The sequence below is a fragment of the Papio anubis genome, chromosome 4 (assembly GCF_008728515.1).
Source record: "Papio anubis isolate 15944 chromosome 4, Panubis1.0, whole genome shotgun sequence".
In the NCBI taxonomy this organism is placed as follows: Eukaryota; Metazoa; Chordata; class Mammalia; order Primates; family Cercopithecidae; genus Papio; species Papio anubis.
In genome coordinates this window covers 120408646-120429243 of record NC_044979.1, presented here as the reverse complement: position 1 = coordinate 120429243, position 20598 = coordinate 120408646, and the positions used below count along the sequence as shown (strand labels likewise).

The window sequence follows — 20598 nt, the reverse complement described above, 5'->3', positions numbered from 1 at the left end:
GGCCGAAGCAGGAGAATGGTGTAAACCCGGGAGGCAGAGCTTGCAGTGAGCTGAGATCCGGCCACTGCACTCCAGCCCGGGCGACAGAGCGAGACTCCGTCTCAAAAAAAAAAAAAAAAAGAAAATATGGTCGAAGCACACCAAGGCCTCCTTGCCTAACTAAAAGGGATCATTGTCTGCTCATTTGCTCTGGCCAAGGAAGAGGAGTGTATCCTTGATTCCCCCTTTTGACTCAGGTACAAATCCAATCAGCTCTCCCTCTCCAATGTGTCCCATATCCAGTGCTTCCTGTCCTCTCCACCATGCCATCTCCATTCCCAGCCTGGGACCACACAGCAGCCTGTTTCCTGCTCACCTCACCTTGCCTCACATCATCCATAGCCCAGCAGCTCTTGTACGATTTCTGGAGAGTCATTTGAATCCCACTGTCCTCCCATCACACCCAGAATTAAATCCAGGCTCTCGCCTGTGGGATGCATGGTCCCATTCTCCATTCCCTTCCCCGTGTGTGTCGTCACTGTGCTCTGGGCACCCTGGCCTTCTTGGTCCCTCACATTTGCTAGGTCATGTCCACCTCTGTGCATTTCCCCTGTGGTGTCTGCACGCAGAGGCTCTTTCCTGAGACCTTTTCTTCACTGCCACTTTGTCATCATTCAGGTTTCAGTTCACATGTCTTCTTCTGGGCCTTCCTGGGCTTCTTTGGAAAAGGCAATGCCCCCGGCCAGCCTCCCTCTAACACAGCACTTGCTTGTGGTCTCCATGTTGTTCGCTGTCTCCTGAGATTATCTTGTTTGGTGACATGTTTGGTCTATATTTTTACCACTAGAACATCAGTCCCCCAGGACAAGGATAGGGTCTCTTATTCACTGCTCTGTCCACACCTCCGAGAATGGAGCCCAGCACATCCCAGGCAGGCAAGTACAAGGGCGATGGCCTCGTTTTTATAGAAGTTCCGGGTGCTCTTTCTTCTAGGGAGATGGTCATCCTTGCTTTGGCAGAGCCAGGATCAGCACCCAGCTCCCCAACATGGGTTTCTTACCCCCAAGTCCTGTGGTCACTCGTGAGCAGGGAGAAGAGGCAGTGCCCTTAACTAATGCGTCCATCAGGAGCTAGCCTGACCACATTGAGTAGATCTGAGGCCTGGGAGTCACACCCAGAATATTTACTTTGTCCTCTCCTATTGGAGCGACAGAGTTGAGAAGAATGCCCCTCAGAAGCTTCAAAGAAAAGGACCTGGGACCACTTCAAACAATAAGTCCATTGTTAGTGTCTCGGTGACCTTAGTGACCTCCAGAAGTAGTATGCTGGGCTCACAGCACACTGCCCTGAAGAAGGTAAACTCTGGAAGCCCAGAGGGAGTAGCTGCAGGAGAGATGTGGTCAACTGAAAACTCCCCAGACGTTCTATGGGAGGGGGACCTGTGCTCTGCCATCCTTGGGCCGGCAGAGGACTTGGGATAAGGATTCCTAAAGGCAAAATTGAGGATGAGCCTTCCTTACCGCCTTGGGTCAAGGCTCTGCCTTCCTTTCCCTCACAAATTAAGGCGGTGGTTAAAATTACTGTTTTCAGAGGAGGATTATCATTTTCCTTGGTTTCCTAACGCTCCTTTTTAAAGCTTTTCAAAAACAGCCCAGCTTTTGTCCCTGCTGTGCTATTCAATTCCTCTTGTTCCCATCAGGGCGGCATCTACATGGCTAAAGCCAGAGGGGTTCTCTGTCTTCTGCTTGCTGGGCCTGCAGCGGCGTTGGGGCTCCTGTCACTCGCTGCCCTCCTTTCCACGGCTCCATCTGGGTTTCCACCCTCTTTACTGGCCATTGTCTTTCAGCCTTCGTTGCTGGCTCTTCCTGTTTTTCCAGTCACTGGGCCTTGGTACTCCATGTCTCCTCTGTGCGCTCCCTCCCTGGACAGCCGCGGGCGCTCCCTCAGCTTTCCATCTTGTCCCTATGCTGATTATTTCCAGGTTTACATTCCCATCCAAACTCTTCCTCCAGCCCCAGACTTCCTGTTTCCAGCTGCCGACGTGGCACCACCATGTGGGTGCTTAAAAGACACTGCCAGCTCAACAGGTCCAAAATCAGCATCTGATCCTTCCCTCCAAGCATGATACCTCCAAATGCCCATCTCGGAGGGGCAGACCAGTCCCCCCATCAGAATTCCCAGTTCCCTTCCTCACTCCTCTGAGGTGGAGTTTCATGCCACCTCAGCTTGTGTACCAGAATTGGACAGTGCCTGCCTGTCTCTGCTGTGGGACCCGGGCCTGGGCTTTACCTTCCTTGCCTGTGTTGTCATGGGAGCCTCCTGACCCATCTGGTCCCCAGTTTCTGCCGCCTGGGAGGGAGCATCACAGTCGGCCTGTGGCATCTTTTGCTGCCTTTGAGGACCTTCTTAGCCAGCAACCCTTTGCTGAATGTTTTTCCTTTGCCTTCCACCATCTGACAGTCTCTGAATTTTGCTTTTTGTCTGTCTCCCCTACTTGAATGAAGTTCCATAAAGTCAAGGGGGTTTTATTCCAGACCCGAATCCCAGCACCTTGGTGCCTGGCACAGAGAAGGTTCTCAGGGAGCATCTGCTCATTGAGTGACAGTGAGGGTGCATCCCCATTCCCCCATGCAGCTGGGCCTGAGATGGCTTGAAAAGGTTCAGCCAATCTCACTCAAATCTGAAAACATTTTTTCAAATTATAGATTATGTTTTAGGTTTAATGTTTCATTAAAGATTGATTACCACTAAAGAAACTTTTTTTCCAAAAAAAGATGTTACTCGTGGAAATCCCTCTTGTAATTCTGTAACACTATTTTGATCTGCTTTTTATGTTATAAAATGCTGTGGTTAGATGCCATATCTATATAACCAAGGTCTCTATTTCGACACTGATAGGTTATAAGTGAGTTTGTTTTGTTGTTTTGCTGAGACCGTGTGATTCCTGTCCAAAGAGAGAATTGTACTCTTCATGCCTAAATGACTATCTTCCATTAATAGGCACATTTTATCTTATGCTCCACACTTTCTGCCTCTTTTTAGTTAGTGGTACTTTTATGGATGCCTGCGCTTGCCGACTTTATGGCTGGGCTGAGTGGAGGAGCCTTGAGCCTGGCTCTGCAGCAGGGTTCCTACCTGGCCCCACTGGCCTGGCCAGGTGGGAATGGTGCCCGCATCAGCAGGCTGGTTAAGTCTCAGTAGATGAGATGGAGGATTTGTTGTTGAATCTTTACACCAGTGGTCCGAGAGCTACTTCCTTTTCTGGAGAAAAAGGCCTCCAGGAACATGAATGCATTAGAAGCTAGCATTTTCCCCAGAGATGTTCACATGAAAACTTTCTTCCCACTCTACCCTCACTCATCTCTTTCGAAAGAAGCTGGTTCATTCAGTCAGGGCGTGACAATTTGCAGACCCTAGCACTACAAACGGGATTCAGAGTCAGGAGTAAGTTTGCCATGACTTATTACTATATCACCTCTATGTCCAACCAGGAGACCAAAAAAAGGAAAACCTGTTTTATTTATAAAAGTAATGTTCATAGTAAAAAGCAAAAAGTGAAACAAATACTACAAAAAGGTATTTGGTAAATGGTGAGATTCACTTTCTTCTCAGTTTCCAACTCTAGTCTCATTCTCCAACTCTAGTCTCATTCTCCAGAGGTGACACTGTGGACAGTGTCTTGTGTATCGCTTCACAAAATTGGTGTGCGTTGTTGTGATTTCCCCTGCAGCTTCATGGTGTTGCGTTGTATGGAGGTACCGTGATAGATTTACCTCAACTCTCTTTTGATGAACAGCTCCCTGAAACAAGGGCCTCCATGCTTTCACGTTCTAGGGTGATCGTTGCTATGGGAAAAGACACTACTGAGATGCTTATATACCATTTTAATGGCATATAAGCTTACTTTTGTTTGCAGCTCTTTCTAATTATGAATAGAGCTGAAATGAACATTCTCGTGCATAGGTCTTTGGTTATGTATGGGGATGTGGATGGATAGACAGATGGATAGGTTGGTTTCCAGCAGTGTCATTGCTGGAGGAAAAGTTTTATGTATTTATAAGTATGTGGGTGGGTAGAGAAAATTCACCTTTATAAATAATGCCAGGTGCTGTATATCACTTATAATATGGTGGGAAGGCATGTGACTTGGGGGCTGGCCACTGGCTAGGACTCTGCAGTTCCTCGCAGCGTGGCTTTGGACCAATTCTTCTCACTGCCTAGGGCCTTGCACCATTGGGGCTCTAGTGACAGTTCCCTGGGTGGTGAGGGGACCGTGTCCAGACAATCCATCACTTTGATTGGCTGTTTCTGTAGTTTCAAGAAACTCTAGACGATGTTTACTGAGCCTGTCTGGGAGCAAATGGACAGACCCCAAGAGGTCTGGTAACAGTGGCGTTTACTTTCAGATCTGCCTGGAGACCTCTTGGAGTCTGAGAACTCCGGGCAATTGGAGGATGGGGGTAAGATGTGCACAGTCAGTTTCAGGTACTTACTCTTCTTAGTGTTAGACCTTCTGAGCTGATGCTCAGTAGATCCTTTTTGTTTGCTTGGTTTTAAAGGAGTTAGTGCCCAAACGGCAGTGTTTTTGGCTCATGTTTCTTCCCTGTCAGTCCAACTGACATACTCGCGGCTGGCTGAAAGCAGCTGTGGGTCACTGGTGATTTTTGCTTGGGTTATTTGGTTTTTAATACTGAAAAAGTAGCAAGCTGGGAGTCCAAGGGCTGCCAGTGAATGTGTTCTGCTTTTTCAAAGAAATCTCCATAATTTGTTTTGCCTTTCCAGTTATCAGTATTTTTGTGATTGTATAATCTCATTTTGATGGTATGTAAGCTTGCTTTTTAAAAAAATGAGTTATGGGCAGTATAAAAATTATTAGCGTAAACTGTATTCATAGCAAATATATTTTGGAGATAAATTGAGATTTTGAGGGTGAAAGTTTTATCTACAAATACATTCTCTAGAGCGTTGTAATTAAATAAAATTATAACCCTAAACGATAGCTCCATTTATGAAATTTTTCTCATGGCTCTCATTTTCTGTGTCGTCCAGACTGGAGATGGTACTGGGGTTTGTAGCCCTTTTGCAGTGTCTTAGCCATTCTGCACCTGCTGTGTCTCTCAGCTTCTCAAACTTCACTATTTTCTAAATTTCCAGTGAATCTGCCAGTCTTCCTTCACCAACCAGTCTGCCCATCCCATACCCAGCCCCATCCACCTGTCTGTCATTGTTCTGTCTGTCTAGCATGTGCCCTACCCTCCTACCCACACCTTCTTGGTCATGGGGCCTTAGCAGACAGGACAGCCCTGCTCCACTGGCTGGTGGGTGGTGGTCCAGTGGGCTGTGTAGAGGCTGGTGTCCCGCTCTTGCTAGGACGGTGCTGTAATCCAGGGTACTGCTTGCACAGCAGGCCTTTCAGAGCTTACCTGAGGTTCCCTACTCAGAAAATCACAGTTAGACCTGTCCTGCTTACTGATGGGCTCAGGTGAGAGTTTTTCTGAAACGGAATGCCCAGCAGTGACTGTTTGAAATAAGAGATGAAGGAGAAGTTGTCCTGATATAGAGAAGTTACAGTAATAGAGCAAAGAACTCTCATATATTCTTTACCCTGATTCCCCAATTGTTAATATCTCTGCCACATTTTAAGTCATTTCCATTGTCCTGTACATATATAAAGATATGTATAGGCACATATATACATTTATATGTGCACATATCATGATTCTTTGGACCATTTGAGACTCATTTGTAGCTATCAAGTCCCTTTACTCCTAAATACCTCAGAGTCTATTGACTGAAAACAGGGTTACTCACTTACATCTCATCATAAAGTTACCAAAGTCAGGATATTTACCCTTAATAAGATGCAAGGTTGAATCTACAGACCTCATTCAGTTTTCACCGATTGTTCACATAAACATCCTTCATGTTATTCTTTTACTCTGGTTCAGGAACCAGTTGCATTCACTGTAAGACCTCTTTGGTTTCCTTTAGTACAGAGCATTCCTCAGCCTTTCCACACCTGTGTGATGGATGGGATTTCTTGAAGGGCCACTTTGGTTTGTGTGGTGTTTCCTTGGGGTCCTATCTGGTCCACAGACAGGAGGTTGTGGCCTACAGGCATGATGATGTTGGCTGGTCCAGTTTATGCTGATGTTGGTGTTTATGTCGATGTTGATGTTTACGTCTTGATTAGGGTGTTGTCTCTTAAGTTTCTCATCGTTAAGTTACTATAGTCTTTCCTCAATGTACGTGGGGAATTGGTTCCAGGACCCCCTGCATTTACCTAAATCCGCTCATACTCAAGTCCTGCAGTCAGCCCTTGGAACCCAAATGTACAAAAAGTTGGCCTTTCATATACACAGGTTTCAAATATCACCAAGACTGCATTTTCCATCTGCATCTGGTTGGAAAAAATATGCTTATAACTGGACCCGAATGCTTCAAACCTGTGTTGTCCAAGGGTCAGCTGTATTTTCCTTTTGTAATTAAGAAGCAATTTGAAGGAAGGTGATTTGAGACTGTGTCGATCGTCTACGCTCTACAGATGTCCATTGACTGGTGCTGTCCTGATGATTTTTGTCCGGTTTGTCTATCATTCTACATTCTTGAGTAGGCATTCTGCTTGAAGGAATATCAGTTATTATTTTTTGTTTTTGTTCCTAATTTAGTTTACAAATTTGCTACAATGAACACATTATAATAGAAAACTAATGTATGTATGTGTCTATGCATGTGTGTGTGTGGGAGTATGAGGATTGCGTATTCTTTATCTGAAATGCTTGGCACCAGAACTGTTTCGCAGTTCAGATATTTTTCTGATTTTGAAATGACTGCAGTACACTTACTAGCTGAGTATCCCAATCCAAAAATCCAAAATGCTCCAGTGAGCGTTTCCTTTGAGTATCATGTCAGCACTCAAAAAGTGTCAGATTTTAGAGCATTTTGGATTTTGTATTTTTAGATTAGCGATACTCGACCTATATGTATGTGTGTATATATGTATGTGTATGTATGAAGCATGTGTATATGTGCATATGTATATGCTTGTGCATGTTTGCATGTATATGTGTACGTGTTTGCATATGTGTACGTGTATACGGCATATATGTGTGCACATGTTTGTATCTGTATGCATATGTGCATGTGTTTATGTGTGTATGTATGAAGTTTCCAAGCCCACACTCTCTTTGGTTGGCCGTTCTGACCCCCTGGTTCTGAGTGCATGGCCCTTTGTCCTGCCTCTCCTGGCTGCATGCTCTGCAGTTTCCCCTGCTGGTTCTGCCTCTTGCTTAGGCCTCTGAGGCTCAAGAGGAGGCAGTGAGTGGAGTGTAACAGGACCCAGAACAGCTAGTTAAGAAAACTCCCAGGCACGCAGAAAGCTAGGTCAGAGGCAGATTTTGGAGCCTCTGTGCAGAGCCCCTGTCGCTGCCACGGAACTCCTCACCTTCTCCCCACCCCGTGTTCCTCAGGTGAGCAGCAGTGGGTGTGTGTAGACTTCCTGGTACTCTGCCGCTGGCCAGGTTGAGCCTTCCCACGGCCCTGCCTCCTCGGCACCAGTCTGCAGACACGCTCTGGCCTTGCTCATGGTAAATCCTTAGGTTGCTGAGCATCAGCCCGAGAGAAGGCTGTCACCACCAGCAGTCCCAGTGCCTTCTCTTGCCAGTGTCACCATCTGACTGTCCTGCTGCAGAGACGTCGGAGCAGCAGGAGTGGACACTGTGGCCCTGCAGCTGCCCATAAGTTTGTGTTTGTGATGTGTGTGTGTCTTGTCAGTGTGTCTGGAACTCATGGTTCCACCCCTCCCAACTTTGCACAGCTGCAAGGACCATAAGTGACTGCAGCTCTCAGCTGCTGTCATTGTCCTTACATAGGAAAGTGAGTGCTCCCAAGTGGCCTCTGCCCTGAAGAAAGTCCTTTTCCTTATCTGTTCTAAAGGTACGGCCTTTCACAGCTCTCACGTATGTGTCCTTGTTACACTGGTGCCAGGGCTTTTAGGATGCCCTTCAGGGGAACTTGCATGGTCTCTGCACACTCAAGTAGAGGGAAGCCATTCAGATAGGGACATCTTGGTGCAGTGTTGAATGGAAGACTTGAACAGTCACCAGCAAAACATTTTGGCTGAGAGTGGAAGAAGCTATAGGTTGGAATGAAGGCCATGCCCCGCCCCCCACTCACCCCTTTTTTGATGAATTCAAGCATAGTAGAAGTGATGCAGGCAACTCTTTCCTAGGGTTCATTCACCGAACAGACGAACAGGTGGACGGTGCAGAGTGAGCAAGAGTAAGGAAGAGTGAGCAAGATGTGACTCTCTGTCTAGGAGCTTAGGAGAGGAAGAGAGACAAAAAATTTGTTCCCAGCAACAGTGGTAGGCACTCACTGGATTGGCCACAGGACTGCATTCCCACGAGTCTGCGTGACTAGCCCTGGAGAGGAGATGGTGCCGTGCCTGTGTCACGTGAAGAACTGAGGCTCCGGGCACTACAGCCTGCCTTTCTGTGCTCAGCTCCACAGGTTTGGGATCTGGCAAAGCTGAGGATGGAAGGCCACAGAGTCCCTGCCCTGACTGTAATCACCAAGTAGACTTTCTGTCCATCTACAAGAAAAACAGTTCAGTGCTGTAAACTATGTACAAGGAATAGATTAGGTAGAGGCAAGAGTCCCAAAGTTAATTCCAATTTAGGAAAAACTTCAGCTCATACTCCTGGATATCATGGATGAGGTCAGCGAGATGTCAGAAGAAAAGGAAGATTTTAAATGCGAGATGATTTGGACGGCAAATAAGCTATAGGGAGAAGAGAGAGAATGCTGGTTCTCCTCATAGGTTTGAGAGGAAAGGTGAAATTCTCTTTATGATCAAGTTTTGTAGCAATGTCTGACTCGAGGGAAAATGCATACAGTCTAATTCCAGGTAAAATACAGTCGTGGGTTACAGCATCCTTTTGAAGGTCAGCGCCTTCTAAAGATAAGGGTGGAGGGGCACAGGACTAAATGCCCGGCCTTGCAGTAAACCTGATGTGGTGTCATGGTGTCTCCAAATGAACCACAGGCTTCCTCCACGATGTCACCCATCTGACGGTTACCCCAAAGGGGGCAGCCATTTCTCCAACATGTCTCTCCGTGCCTGCTGGACCTGCCTCTGTCGTGACCACACGGTTAAAGCAGGAATTCAAATTATGGCACATAACCCATCTGGGGTTCTCCAACATTTAGAGCCAAAAACCATACCCAACAAGGAGTCATGTGTGAAAACAGAAATCTCTAGCTGACCATAAAGCAAGCTAACCGTGTCCCTTCTGGAATCTTAGCCCCAAAGGACAGTAGCTCCAAGAGGGCCCTGCCCCTGTTTGGGAGGAGCCCTCAGGTTGTACCCTCAGTACAGATTAAACCTTTCTGGAGATGACCCCCGCCCTTAGCCAGTGAGACCTGTTCGCTGTGGAAAGTCCTATTAGGGTCTCTGAAAACCATGGTTAACTTTCAAGAACTCTTTAGTTATTTCTAGAACTTTATCTCCTTTGGAAAAAAGGATTTTTAAAGACAACATCTGTTTAATTTTCACTGAAAACTTGAAATCTATCCATTATAAAGCAAAATTTTAAAACTTATTTTTAAATTTTAGACTTGGGGATATACGTGCAGGTTTGCTACATGGATGTATTGCATAATAATGAGGTTTGAGTTTCTACTGTACCCATCACCCAAATAGTGAAGATTGTACCCAACAGGTAATTTTTAAAACCCTCACCCCCTCCTTCCATCTTCCTCCATTTTGGAGTCCCCAGTGTCTATTATTTCCATCTTTACGTTTATGTGTACCCATTGTTTACCTCCCACTTGTAAGCAATAATATATAGTATTTGCTGCTTTGTTTCTGAGTTACTTCACTTAAGATAATGGCCTCCCGCTTCACTCATGTTGCTGCAAAAGACATGGTTTCATTCTTTTTTATGACTACATTCTATTCTGTGGTGTATATTACCACTCTTTAAATCCAGTCTACCATTGATAGACATTTAGGTTGATTCTGTGTCTTTGCTACTGTGAAAAGTGCTGTGATAAACATATGGATGCATGTCTTTTTAATATAATGATGTCTTTTCCTTTGCGTAGATGCCCAGTAGTGGGATTACTGGGTTGAATGGTAATTCTATTTTTATTTATTTGGGAAATCTCCATACGGTTCCCCTACAGGTTGTGTTAATTTACATTCCTACCAACAGTGTATTTGGCTTTCCTTTTCTCCACATCTATGTCAACATCTTTTGTTTTGTTGACTTTTAAGTAACAGCCATTCTCAGTGGTATCAGATGATATCCCATTGTGGTTTTAATTTGCATTTCTCTGATGACTAGTGATATTGATCTTCTCTTTATATGTTTATTGGCTGCTTATATGTCTTCTTTTGAGAAATGTCTGTTCATGTTCTTTGCCCGTTTTTTAATGGGATCGTTTGTTTTTTCTGGCTGAGTTGTTTGAGTTCATTTTAGATTAGTATTAGTATTTAGTATTAGTCCTTTGTTGGAGGCATAATTTGCAAATATTTTCTCCCATTCTCTAGGTTGTGTGTTTACTGCACAGAATCTTTTCAGTTTAATTAAGTCCCACTTGTCTATGCTTATTCTTGTTGCATTGCTTTTGGGGCCTTAGTCATAAATTCTTTGCCTAGGCCAAAGTCCAAAAGTTTTTTCCTAGGTTTTCTTCTAGGACTTTTATAGTTTCCAATCTTACATTTAAGTCTTTAATCCATCTTGAGTTAATTTTTGTACATGGTGAGAGACAGGGGTCCAGTTTCATTCTTCTGCATATGGCTAGAATTTCCTGTAGATGTTTTAGTTTGTGTGGATAGAGATGTTCATAGAGATAGTCAATTTTCCCAGCACCATTTATTGAATAGCGTGTCTTTTTGCCATTGTTTATTTTTGCCAACTTTGTCGAAGATCAGTTGGTTGTAAGTATGTGGCTTTATTTCTGTGCTCTCTGTTCCATTTCATTGATTTGTATGTCTGCTTTTGTACCGATACCATGCTGTTTTAGTTCCTTCAGCCATATAATTTGAAGTCAGGTAATATGATACCTCTGCTTTTGTTCTTTTTCCTTGGAATTGCTGTGGCTATTCAAGCTCTTTTTGTTGTTGTTGTTCCACATGAACTTTACAATCTTTTTTTCTAATTCTGTGAAGAATGACATTGGAAATTTGATAGAAATTATGTTGAATCTGTAGACTGCTTTGGGGGCAGTATGGTCATTTTAATGATACCGATTCTTCCAGTCTGTGAGCATGAGATGTGTTTCCATTTGTTTATGCCATCTATGATTCCTTTCATGAGGGTTTGTAGTTTTCCTTGTAGAGATCTTTCACCTCCTTGGTTAGATGTATTCCTAAGTATATATATATATAATCTGTGTATGTATGTTGTGTTTGTGTGTGGCCATTTTAAACAGGATTGAGTTCTTGATTTCATTCTCAGCTTGAATATTATTGTTGTCTAGAAATGCTCATGATTTTATATGCTGATTCTGCATCCTGAAGCTTTACTGAAGTCATTTATCAAGTCTAGGAGTCTTTTGTGGGTGTCTTTAGGGTTTTCTAAATACAAGATTATGTCAGCTGGGTGTGGTGGCTCATACTTGTAATCCCAGCACTTTGGGAGGCTGAGGTGGGTGACTCACTTGGGTCCAGGAGTTTGAGACCAGCCTGTACAGTATAGTGATACCTCATCTCTAAAGTACAAAAAAAATTAGCTAGGTGTGATGGCACGTGCCTGTAGTCCCAGCTACTTGGGGAAGGTGAGGTAGGAGGATCACTTGAGCCCGGGAGATGGAGGTTGCAGTGAGCTGAGATCATGCCACTGCATTCCAGTAAAGTGACAGAGCCAGACCCTGCCAAAAAAAAAAAAAAAAAAACCTCTTGCTATCAAATGAACACATAAAATTTGACTTTCTCTTTTCCAATGTGAATACCTTTGATTTCTCTCTCTTACATGATTGCTCTGGTTAGGGCTTCCAGTGCTACATTGAATAGTAGTGGTGAGAGTGGACATTCTCATCTTACTCCAGTTCTTAAGAGGAAATGCTTTCAACTCTTCCCCATTCAGTATGATAGTGGCTGTGGGTTTGTCCTGTATGGCTGTAATTATTTTGAGGTATATTCTTTTAGTGCCTAGTTTGTTGAGGGTTTTTTTCATGAAGGGATGTTGTATTTTACCGAATGCTTTTTCTGCATCCATTTAGATGATCATATGGTTTTTGTTTTTAGTTCTGTTTATGTCATGAATCACATTTATTGATCTGCAGATGTCAAACTGTCCTTGCATCCCTGGAATTAAGCCTACTTGATCATGATGTATTATCTTTTTAATGTGCTGTCGGATTTACTTTGCTAGTATTTTGTTGAAGATTTTTGCATCTATGTTTATAAGGGATATTGACCTACAGTATCCTTTCTTTCTTGTGTCCTTGCCTGATTTTGGTATCAGGGTGATATTGGTTTTGTAGAATTAGTTACAAAAGAATTTATTCTCAAATTTTTGGAATACTTTCAGTAGGATTGGGACCACCTCTTGTTTGTGTGGCTGTTAACATTTGGCTGTAGGGCCAGGTGCGGTGGCTCACGCCTGTAATCCCAGCACTTTGGGAGGCCGAGGCGGGTGAATCACCTGAGCTCATGAGTTTGAGACCAGCCTGGCCAACATGGCAAAACCCTGTCTCTATTCGAAAATACAAAAATTAGCCAGGTGTGGTGGCGCATGCCTGTAGTCTCAGCCACTTGGGAGGCTGAGGCAGAAAAGAATCGCTTGAACCCAGGAGGCGGAGGTTGCAGTGAGCCGAGATCACACCACAGCACTCTAGCCTGGGAGACAGGGTGAGACTCTGTCTCAAAAAAAAAAAAAAAAGCAAAACTGTGGGATCCATCTGGTCCTGGGCTTTTTTTTTTTTTTTTTTCTTTCTTCTTTTTCTTTTTTGGAAGATTTTTATAATTACTGATTCAATTTTATTACCCCTACTGGTCTATTTAGGATTTCTGTTTCTTCCTGATTCAATCTCAGGAAGTTGGATGTTTCCAGGAATTTATCTATTTCCTCTAGATTTTTTAGTTTGTGTGGATAGAGATGTTCATAATAATCTGTAATGATCTTTTGTATTTCTGTAGTATCAGTTGTAATGTCACCTTTTTCATTTCTGAATGTGCTCATGTGAATCTTTTTTTGTTCTTAGGTAAACTTGCTAGCTATCAATTTTATTTGTTCTTTTGAAGAACCAACTTTTTATTTCATTGATCCTTTGTGGGTTTTTTTGATTTTTGTTTTGTTTTGTTTTTCTGGGTCTTAGTAACACTTAGTTCTGCTCTGATCTTTATTTCGTTTCTTCTACTAGCTTTGGGTTTTGTTCTTGTTTTTTTTTAGTTCCTTGAGGTGTGACATTAGGTTGTTAATTTGAGAACTTTCTGTCTTTTTGATGTAGACATTTAACACTATAAAACTTTATTCTTAGCACTGCTTTTGCTGTATTCCAGAGGTGTTGATATGTTGTGTCTCTATTTTCATTCATTAAAAAAAATTTTTTTTCTGTTTTAAGTTCATTGTTTACCCAAAAGTCATTCAGAAGCACATTTTTTAGTTTCCATGTATTTGTACAGTTTTGACAGTTCCTTATGGTATCGATTTTTAATTTTATTACACTGTGGTCCAAGAAGATACTTGATATGATTTTGATTTTTAAAAAAATTTATTGAAATGTGCTTTATGGCAGAGCATCTGGTCAATTTTGTTTCATGTGCAGATGAGAAAAATGTATATTCTGCAGGTACTAGTTAGCATGTTCTATAAATGTTTATTATTTCCATTTGGTCAGGTCTAGCTTAAGTCCAGCATTTCTTTGTTGTTTCTCTCTCAGTTACCTGTCTAGTGTTGTCAGTGGGGTGTTGTAGTCCCCTACTATTATTGTATTGCTGTCATTCTCTTATTTTAGGTGTAGTAGTATTTGTTTTATGAATGTGGGTGCTTTGGTGCTTGCCCACATATTTCCAAAAGTTACGTCCTCTTGTATTGAATGCATTCTTATTATATAATGCCCTTCTTTGTCTTTTTTTTTTTTTTTTAACTATTGTTAGGGTAAAGTCTGCTTTATCTGATATAAGAATGGCTACTCCTGCTCACATTTGTTTTCCATTGCATGATATATCTTTTTCCACCCATTTACTTTGAGTCTGTAGGTGTCGTTAGCCATTAGGTGGGTCTCTTGTAGGCAGCAGATGGCTGGATCTTGTTTTTTCATCCAGTTTGCCAGTCCATGTCTTTTAAGTGGAACATTTAGGCCATTTATGTTCAAGGTTAATATTGGTATTTGAAGTGTTTTTCCTGTCATAGTGTTGTTAGTTGGTTTATTGTAGTCTCAGTTGTACATTTGCTTTATACAATCAGTGAGCTTTGTCTACTTATGTGTGCTGTTATGATGGTGAGTATCATCCTTTTGTTTCCATGTTTATAACTCCTTTGAGAATTTTTTTGTAGGATTTGTCTAATAGTGGCAAATTCCCTCAGAATTGGCTTATCTGGGAAAGGCTTTATTTCTCCTTCATTTTTGAAGCTTAGTTTGGCAGAATATAAAATTCTTGACTTACGTTTCTTTTTTCTTAAAGGAGGCTAAAAGTAAACTCTGGTCTCTTCTGACGTGTAAGGTTTCTGCTGAGAAGTCCACTGTTAGTCTAATGGGATTTCCATTATGGGTGATTTGACACTTCTATCTAGCTGCTTTCAAGATTTGTTCTTTCATGTTGACCTTGAATTAATCTGATGACTATTCTTTGGTGAATGTGCATCTTCTGTAGTATCTCTAATGGGTTCTCTGAATTTCTTGTATCTGCATATCTACATCTCTAGCAAGTTTGGGGAAATTTTCCTGAATTATTTCCCCCAAATACGTTTCCAAACTTATTTTTTTCTTCTCCCTCAGGAATACCTGTAAGTCCTAGGTGTAATAATCTCACATTTCTCAAAGGCTTTATTCTTTTTTAAAAAATTGTTTTTTCTTCTTATCTGGATTAATCCAAAAGACTAGTCTTCAAGCTCTGAAATTCTTCTTCTTGGTCTGCTCTATTGTTGAAGCTTTCAACTATTTTTTGAAATTCCTTTGGTGAATTTTTCACTTCCAAAAGTTTTTTTTTTTTAATGTATCTAACTCATCTTTCATCTCCAGAATTACTCTTCTGTTTTGTGTGTGTGTGTGTGTGTGTGTTTGTGTGTGTGTTGGTTTTCAACTTTCTCTTGGCTCTCATTGAGCTTTCTTACACTCCATATCTCGAATTCTTTATCTGTCATTTCATTCATTGTGGTTAGGAGCCATTGCTAGAGGGCTAATGTGGGTGTCACAACATTGTTTCTTCATGGAGCTGGAGTTCTTGTGTTGGTTTCTTCTCATCTGTAGAAACTGTTACTTCTTATTTTTGAATTAGTTTCATTTGGTTGGGATTTTTTCTTCCCTCCCCCACCTTGAGGACGTGACTATTCTGTATGTTGATTAAGTTCCTTTGTCTTGGCGTCTCTGTAGTTTTAGGGGGCCAAGGCTTTTATGAATTACTTAGTTATAGATAGCTTTAGTATAGTGGTTTTCTCAAATGCTAGTTGTTTGTAGGTTGTAGTAACAGTGTGCTGGGCCTGTGGTCAGACTCACTGTCTCCTAGAGAGAAATGGGGAGGTGGAGGTTTCAGGAGGTTTATCTCATCCCCCACCGCTGTATACTTCTGTCAGCAGGAATTATATTGACTAATGCAGTTCACCCTACAGGCCAGTAGGTGGCGCTTGCAGTTGAAAGGCAGTTGCAATAATAGCAGTGGAATTTTTGGCCTTTGTTGATGTGGGGGAAATACCAGGGTTTCCCTGGCCATGGGCGGGATTCCCAGGGATCCCGTCCTGCACTCTGCCACCAGCCTGACTGGAGGCGGCAGAGCTGGGCAGAGCTGGGTCTGGCAAGCCCATGACCAGGCTCTCCAGGGCAGGTGCAAGCGCCAACCTTGGCGGGGGTCTAGGGGGCAGCCCTCAGGCCACTGGGACAACCCTCTAGTGTGCAGCACAGTTGCCTTTCCTGCACCAGAGTCTGTTCAGGAGGAGGAGCAACTGGGATGTTTAGCCCAGCAGGTGTAGCCCTGGAGACTGCCATCTCACACTCCCCCAACCCTGTGGTTCTCCCTCTAGCATCCAGCCCTAGCAACTGGCCCAACCGGCTAAGCTCTTCCCAAGTCATCCGCGCTGCCCTGAGCTCCTGGTGTTCAGGACCTCAGGACTCCCTGCAGCAGAAACCAAGGCTATCAGGCCCTTCCGTGTCTGGTCTCACTAAGGGTGGGGCACCCGGCTCCCATGCCACCCCTTGAACCTGCGCCACACTCTTTGCTGTGTTCAGACAGTGGGGGCTCCTCCGCTGTTTGAAATCAGGCCATAAGTCTCATCTTCATAGCCCTGGGCAGTGTGCTGAGTCCTGGGGAGTGGAGACCAGGCCTCAGGGTCAAGCCCCAGCTGTAGTGGGGGATGCTGAACTGCTGCCAGGCTAACAACAAACCACTTCAGTTGGGACAGTGCAGGCTATTAAGCACATTTTTTTTTCAGTAGGTTTGAGTCACTATATTGAACAGGATTATTATGCGTGTTCTCATTATGGTGAGTAGAGCCGTGTAATCATGTGTAGTGCTTCAATTATCCCCTGTATCAAGAAATAACATCATTAATTTAAAACAGAACTAAAAAATAATGGCCGAATTACATTCCTTTTTGCTGAGATTAATTTAGCCTACCCTGGTTGGTTCTGCCCTAGTCTGAAGTAAATGTAATTTACCCCAAACCTCCAGGCTTCAGGGTCTGTCCAATTTGAGGCCTTCTGGGCCACATGTAATCAAAAGTCTTCTTGTGTGAAGCCTTGGAGCCCACCTGGTACACGCTGGGTAGTGGGTTGCAGTGGAGAAGAAAGGCAAGCAGAGCCAGGGAGGGGAGCCCTGGTTAGATCCTGGCTCCAGTACTTTCCACCTCCATGACATCGGGCAAGCTTTCTGCCTTCCAGAAATAGTTCCTTCTCCCGTCGAAGGGGCAGAGACATGTATGTGGAGTTAAGGCTTCCTCTGCCTTCCTGGCACAGCAGTCTTCCTGCTTTCTCCTCAAGGCCCCTCGGAGGCCAAATAGAGTAGGGTAGGTCACCCAGAACAGGATTTCATCCACATTTACCACCTCATGTCACATCTTTGGGCCCTTTTGCCTGCTTTGATAATTTCTCTTCCCCTGTGAATGCCTCCACTTGGCCTTGTGATTACAACCTGGCTTCTCCAAAACATTTATCACTAGTATTTACCAGAGTTACTAAAAACCCCAGTTTACTTTACATCCTAAGAGAGCTTTTGAACTAAAAATATGCTAGATAATGATTAAGAACTAGGACGAAACTGGTCCCAAGAGCTGCTGACCCAGAAGCCCTCCGATGTCTCGATTTCTCTGTGAAGGTCTCAGGGAAGGCGTGGATCTCAGCTACTGTGGGTCAGTGGGTGCACCCCAGAGGCTGGGCCCTCTGTCCAGGGACATCTTACACTGCAGAGGGCTCTAAGAGGACAAAGAGAGTGCCCCATTTGCTATTTTTACAAGGTGATTACTGCTGAGCCTTCAGCAAAGACTCACAGCCCGTCAGGAGGTCTTTTGGATGCAGTAATGAGATTCTCTGAGCCTGTAAGTCAGCCAAGAGCAAGGTCTAAGACTGTGGCAGGAAGCAGGAGTGAGGGTCTGTGCTAAGATTGACAGCAAGTCAAGCCTGTAATCCCAGCACTTTGGGAGGCCGAGACGGGCGGATCACGAGGTCAGGAGATCGAGACCATCCTGGCTAACACGGTGAAACCCCGTCTCTACTAAAAATACAAAAACTTAGCCGGGCGTGGCGGCGGGCGCCTGTAGTCCCAGCTACTCGGGAGGCTGAGGCAGGAGAATGGCGTGAACCCGGGAGGCGGAGCTTGCAGTGAGCTGAGATCCGGCCACTGCACTCCAGCCTGGGTGATAGAGCGAGACTCCGTCTCAAAAAAAAAAAAAAAAAAAAAAAAAAAAGATTGACAGCAAGGAGGGGCCTGATTTACTCCCTCACACATCAGCCTTGTGGGGGCCACTGAGACAAAAAACCAGGTGCCCCAGAGTGGAGTTTGGGGCCATGGAGATATGATCTACCTTCAACTCCAATTGTTCTTAAACTTCTTCCTTTAAGTTTACAAAAAATTAAGCTCTTGCTTTTTTGTCTATGCAGTGAATATGTAAAAAGTGACAACAGAAATTCTGGAAACAATGGAACCTTCTATTAGCACTTCAGGGCTTTTATAACGGGATTCAGTGCCAAGCCAGCCAGAGGCCTGGGTAGCTTTGCAAACCATTCCTCCCCCAACTAACTCTAAAAAGACAGAGTTTCATGCCCTCTTTAATATTACTGTTTTATTTTTTAAAACAATTCCCTTTTTAGGGGTTTTTTGCAGTAGAGAAAAAAAATGAGGATTTGGGGGAGGGGTGGCTTTTCTGACTGAATTGTTCCTGCCGCATCTTACTGGTCATGAGGTTTGCTTTCTTGGAACTGGAATCCTGAAATGGAAGCAGCCTTCAGGGTCCTTCCCCCACACCCTTCTGTGGTTGTCCACAGGCCTTCAGCTGGAGCCTGCCTTGTTCCCAGATCCACGATGGATCCAAGCATGTCCCAGGGAGGGCACGTGGCAGGGGCTGTAGTCTTTTCAAGAGGGTATCTCATTAACCTACGTCACAGCAACACTACGAGGCTGGTGCTGCTTACGGATTTCCGTTTTACAGATGAAGAAACTGAGGCACAGAGAGGCTGGATAGCTCAGCCGTGTTCCCACAGCTAGTTACTGATGAAGCATGGTTATGGCCCAGTCTGTTTCTAAGTTCCTCTTTGGAACCACCATCCCGGGCCAAGATAGGTCATAACTTACGTAGTAACTTCCATACATTGATTGAGCAGTGTTTTGCTTACATTACTGATTCTCAGAGCAGTTCCCTACAGCTTGGATGAGGAAAGCAAGTCTTAGATTGCTAATTACCTGCCCGAGGTCACAGAGCCAGTAGGAGGCTAAGCTGGGATAGAACTTGGATAGAACTTGTGGGTCGCAGCTTCTCACCCCTCCTGATATTACCAGATTCTTATATTCCCTAAACAAGTCACACCTTGGAAATTAACTGCCTGTGGTAACAATCTCCCTGCCGAACTGTGAGTTGCTGCGGGGCAAGGGCCTTGACCTGCTCGAGAGAACCTTCTAGGCCTACCTTGTACAAAATACTTGAACACTGGATGGGCCAGGGAGACCCAGGCCTGCTCTGCAGGAGACCTGGGCCCCCAGCAGTGCTCAGGTGGTTACTAAAGGAGCAGGTGGTGCTGTACAGAATGCTCCTTCTAGAACTGCCAGCTCTAAAACACTTCGTAGTCAGTGGCTGGCAGTCCCCTGTAATAGGAGCCCTCGTACCTCTTGGGTTCCTTACAAACATTCTCATCAGTAGCTCTAAGCGTTGACTGGGTGGTTTGAGATGGCTGGTATACACAGTGCTTTTTTGGTGCTCTGTCTCAGGGGCTTAGTTTTGTGTGTGGTTGGAGGGTCCTGGTGAGCTTGGGGAAGTACCAGAGAGTGCTGTGTCAGGGGCAGAGGGGCCTGTCACTGGAGCTGGAGGGTGCCTGCCTTTGTGTCTGGCTCAGTCTCCTGCCTGCCTTGCTCCCTCGGGATCTCGCCAGCCCAGTCTCTGTGGGAATCTAAAAGGAGTGGAGGTGGACGTGTGACCAAGCACATCTCAGCTTTTAATACCCGGACTATTTATAGGCCTTTTGGGGGGATGGCTGTGGAACAACAGGGGTTGGGGAGAGAGTTTAAAGAAAAATGCAGCAGGGCTGAAAAAAAAAAAAGAGAAAACCATTGCCATGGCTGATTTGGACAAGAACAGTGGCAAAGGGACTTGGAGAGATATGAAACACACACTTCAACATAATTTCACTTTCCTAGAGAAGATCATGTGTATTCTCAGTGCAGATACGCTCATTGAGAGACTCAGGGAAGAAGGAGTGTTAGGAACCCTGATTTGGGGAGCAGAAGGCATGCACTGGTCCTGAAGACATTCCCTATGATGGTTAGCACATTTATAAAGCATTGTTGGAGCTCAGTTATATTTTCCAAATTCCTGTTTTTCTTTTATGTTAATACATTTTAATAACATTCTTACCTAGAACCCAGACACGTTTTCTTCACTTAAATTGTATTTCTATAGACTTATTCAGCCATGTCAGCTGTATTTGAATATTTCGCTTGTTAGGGGGAAGTATACTTTCATTGAGTGACACATAAATTCTGGAAAAGAGATGATGGATTTCTTGAAAAATAAGTAAGAGTTGAAAACAAGTTTCTGGGTCCTGGTCCAGCCCCAGCCCTGGGATTTCTTTGAGTTGGAGAAGTGGCCCGTAGGTGGCAGGCAGGGGACAGTGACCATACCTAACGGTGCAGGCTCCCCTGGCTGGTCCCCTGTCTGCTGGGAGGCTAGCCAGCCCTCACAGAGAAGGGCTCTTCTTCCTTCTCTCCGAGCCCGCCCGCCCCACCCCTACCCCACCCCGCGCCCACCTACC

The 20598-nt window shown here is 44.3% G+C and overlaps 1 protein-coding gene across 9 annotated transcripts in view; it reads left to right on the top strand.

Moving 5' to 3' along the window:
- GRB10 (growth factor receptor bound protein 10) overlaps window positions 1-20598 on the top strand; it is a 203546-nt gene that overhangs the window by 144130 nt on the left and 38818 nt on the right. The gene's annotated exons all lie outside the window — the stretch shown is intronic.